Source organism: Borostomias antarcticus (genome assembly GCF_949987555.1).
Source record: "Borostomias antarcticus genome assembly, chromosome: 28".
NCBI lineage: Eukaryota > Metazoa > Chordata > Actinopteri > Stomiiformes > Stomiidae > Borostomias > Borostomias antarcticus.
The window spans coordinates 2,195,983-2,200,720 of record NC_140261.1 but is presented as its reverse complement, the minus strand read 5'-3'; positions in this window follow the sequence as shown (position 1 = coordinate 2,200,720).

Below are 4,738 nucleotides of genomic sequence, written 5' to 3'. Positions count from 1 at the left end.
GCATGGGAGAAGAGCATCGCGCTGTCTCCATCATTGAGAGGCGCGTCCACCTGCTATCAGCGAGGCCCGGGCGGGCTGGGGGAGAGGGGAACATGCAGGGGGCCTGTTTGTATTCCGGGGGAAAGAAGCATCTCTGATATTGTCAAAGGCGACGCAGAGGGATCCCATCGCGACGGGAAAAATACGCAGTTCGGGTGCATACGCCTGAGGTAGGAAGCAAGTTATTACGCTATCGGGGTGCGTTATGTCTTTCAGTGGGGAGCTGAATTGGAGCATAACCGTGCATAATGAACTCTGGATGTTATATTTCTATAAGGCACATTATTCGTGGCCAGCGTGGTGTTCTCCGGGCATGCGGAGAAGCAGCCCTCCCTGGGACAGCTGTCGTAGCCGATATTCATTCGTCACTGGTACTCCATTGATTACCATATTCCCTGCGAAAAATACTCACACATTAGCTAGGCTATATCCTCAGCACGGCGAATCACACAGCCTCGGTCTCTTCATAGGACATGTAGGCTAAATAGATGCCACGCGTAAACTACATATTGGACCGATCCATGCACCTGTTTTTACTAGGAGACATTGTAGATGTAGGCTATAGTAGCACATCCGCAGACAGACAGTGGTGTGGTCGCCACATCTCACACCCAATCGTAACGTTTTCAATCTCAAACTGAGCAACGCCAAATTGGCTTTAGGGGGCATTGAGGAACCTTTATAAACCGCTTATACATGATTCATAAACGGTTTATTATGAACCCAATCGCATCGGGATTAGGCTAAACGCGAGAACAGTCGTGGGATACTGTAGGATGCTACGGTCCCTCCTTTCTGGGTATGCGAGGTCCCCTTAAAAGACCGTTAATTAATAATTTATAAATGATTATGAAAAGCTGAAAAGGAAACGCGAACACGTCGAGCATACAGATCAGAAGCGTCCAGCCGCACTGGACTGCGCGTCTGTCCGTCAGCGGGATGACCGGCCTACCTAGAAGGGATGCAGCTGGCTGGATGTCCTACCTGGGTCTTGCCTCGTAGAGATACAGCTGGCTGGATGTCCCATGATCATACAGAGACAATAGGGTAAAGGCCGACGAATCATTCATTCAGAAATTGTCTACGTTCATTGTAATGGCAGTGTTGCTATGATAACAATGCCCAACCAGCTCAGTAATTCATTTCGCATACTGTGTATATATGTGTGTGGATATGTATGTGTGTGGATATGTATGTGTGTGTATATATATGTGTGTGGATATGTGACCTTTTAACTCTTATTGAAGAGTCTTGTCATTCATGCAGGGCCTTTGTGTCTCCATTGATCCCACGTAGGTGGTTTTACTGTGATAACAGGCTATAGAGGGAGTGTCAACACGTTACACATTAGGCCCTATACTCTACCGTATAGAAGCCGGTGACCAGGCTTTGGCCATTCTTCCTCTCTCTCTCCTCCCCCCATCCCTCCATCCCCCCTGTGTGAAGACAGCAGAAGGCCCTGCGTTGATTGAGTCAAAGGCAGAGCCCATAAGAGGGCTAAATTGAGTTGACACGTCGAGGCGGGTGTCGTTATCATGTGTGACGGCACAGTGTGGCCGGGGGCCCCGGGGCTGTGTGACGTGGGGACGAGAGCCCGGGCTGGCCTGCCTGACTTGGAGAGACCACAGAAGGGTCAGGCGAGTGGAGCCATCGTATCCTATCACAGCCCAGCCCCCTGAGCCATCGTATCCTATCACAGCCCAGCCCCCTGAGCCATCGTATCCTATCACAGCCCAGCCCCCTGGCCGCGAGGCACCGAGCAGACTACCAACACACACTTGTCGCGTGATGTGTAGCATTCAAATCACTTCTCCACTCACTCCTCATGTTTTAGGTAACTGTGCTGTTCGTATTCCTTTGAAGTGCGTTGAGTAGCTTGACAGTATCGGTGCGTTCAAGGCTGCATACTGTAGATGTATATGCAGGATACACTTATATTTTCCATGGCCAGGGAATATCTTCTTTTCTTAATCACCACTGCTATAGTATAGTACAGGGAATTAATATTCAGTCTGCTGTGAGTGGAGCCCAGGGAAACATCTCAGACCTCATCTCAGAGAAGAGCAGGACATCTCAGACCTCATCTCAGAGAAGAGCAGGACATCTCAGACCTCATCCCAGAGAAGAGCAGGATAGTGAAACATCTCAGACCACATCTCAGAGAAGAGCAGGACATCTCCGACCACATCTCAGAGAAGAGCAGGACATCTCAGACCTCATCTCAGAGAAGAGCAGGACATCTCAGACCACGTCTCAGAGAAGAGCAGGACATTGAAACATCTCAGACCACATCCCAGAGAAGAGCAGGACATCTCAGACCACATCTCAGAGAAGAGCAGGACATCTTAGACCACATCTCAGAGAAGAGCAAGACATCTCAGACCACATCTCAGAGAAGAGCAGGACATTGAAACATCTCAGACCACATCCCAGAGAAGAGAGGACAGTGAAACATCTCAGATCACATCCCAGAGAAGAGAGGACAGTGAAACATCTCAGACCACATCCCAGAGAAGAGAGGACAGTGAAACATCTCAGATCACATCCCAGAGAAGAGCAGGATAGTGAAACATCTCAGAGAAGAGCAGTACTGTGTTCGGCAGGTCTCTGAAACTATAGAATGCAATTGGAGCGTTAAAGTCCTCATAGCATCAACCCAGAGCAGCTTGTGTACATGTAGTCTCTTATCTTCCCTGGCCTGTGCGTGCCTGTGTGTGTGCGTGCGCACGTGTGTGCGTGCCTGTGTGTGTGTCTGTGTGCGCGCGTGTGTGTGTGTGTGCGCGCATGTGTGTGTGTCCTCTCTCTGGACTCAGTTAGTCTTTCACTGTTCCTCGCTGCTCTAGTATTCCTTCATCTGTGGTCTCGTTGTCTAGAGAGGCTCCAGGTTCTCCTTTACCAGCTGATCTGCTACACTGGGTTCAGGTTCATCAATGGACTTCGAAACATTTGGAAACATTGCTGAACATTCATGAAAGAAACAGGTTAACCCATGACAGACAGTATTTCCAAGGTGGCTCCCAATATAATAACTCATGATCTATGTAGGCTTTATCTATGTAGAAGCATATCTAATGAGACCGCATTAGCCTGCAGGTTAAATCATATCATTACAGTTCTATATCTATAGTGGGAGACCAGAGGAGCCCAGCTGTGAGTATTTTAACCTATTGTGTTGCATGTTGAGTCAGGCTAGTAAGTAAGTAAGTAAGTAAGTAAGTTTTATTTATATAGCGCCTTTCACAGCACGAATGCACAAAGCGCTTTACAATACAAATAACGCATAAAAAGGGAAGAAAGAGCGACATACAAAATACAATACATACAAAATACAAGGCAATTACGACATACAAAATACATTACAAGGCAGTTACAAAATACAGTACGAGGCAGTTACAGTTACCAGGGGAGGGGAGGGGGGAGGGAATTACCATACAGGCAGCCAGCCTCGACATGCAGCCATACAATCGGCGCGGCCAATAACCTGACAGCTACTGTATGAACCGCTTATAGAATACTGTATGTAGACTCATTCATACTGGCTCAGCTCTGGCCCTGTGTGTAGCCTCTCTCTCTCTCTCTCTTTCTCCCTCTGTCTCTCCCACCCTCTCTCTCTCTCTCTTTCTCCTCTCTCTCTCACTGGCTCTCCTTATCTCCCCCCCCCCCCCCTCTCTCTTTCCCCCTCTCTCTCCCACCCTCTATCTCTCTTTCTTTCGCCTCTCTCTTTCTCACATTGGCTCTCCTTATCTCTCTCTCTCTCTTTCCCCCTCCTCTCTCTCTCTCTCTCTCTCTCTCTCTCTCCCCCCCCCCCCCCCTCTGCGCTGCTGCAGCTGAGTGGTGTAATTAAAGCAGAGGTAAGACCAGGGGAGAAGCTAGTGCTCTGATTGCTTTTCATGGCCGCCAGGAGAGAGAGAGCTGAAGCGTGTCCTGAGGGAGTGAGACTCTGTTCTGCTCTGAGGTTCTGCTCTGCTCTGCTCTGTTCTGCTCTGCTCTGCTCTGTTCTGAGGTTCTGCTCTGTTCTGAGGTTCTGCTCTGCTCTGAGGTTCTGCTCTGCTCTGCTCTGCTCTGTTCTGAGGTTCTGCTCTGTTCTGCTCTGTACTGCTCTGCTCTGTTCTGAGGTTCTGCTCTGTTCTGAGGTTCTGTTCTGCTCTGCTCTGCTCTGTTCTGCTCTGTTCTGCTCTGTTCTGTTCTGAGGTTCTGCTCTGTTCTGAGGTTCTGCTCTGTTCTGCTCTGCTCTGTTCTGCTCTGCTCTGCTCTGCTCTGCTCTGCTCTGTTCTGTTCTGCTCTGTTCTGTTCTGCTCTGTTCTGTTCTGTTCTGCTCTGTTCTGCTTTGTTCTACTCAGGTAGCACACACACACACACACACACATTCTAGTGCGCAAAAACATACACATTGTGCTGGTGCAGGTACACACATACACACACACCAACACAAACACAGGCATACACACACCAACACAAACACAGGCATACACACACCAACACAAACACAGGCATACACACACCAACACAAACACAGGCATACACACACCAACACAAACACAGGCATACACACACCAACACAAACAAAGGCATACTTAGGCTGAGAGAGGAGGAATGACATATCGCTGGCAGGCAAACTGTGCTAATCTACTTTAAAGAGTTCCCCGTTTTAGAAATATGTGTCATGAGTGTGGAGCGAGGCGTGGAGGTAAAACGGTCA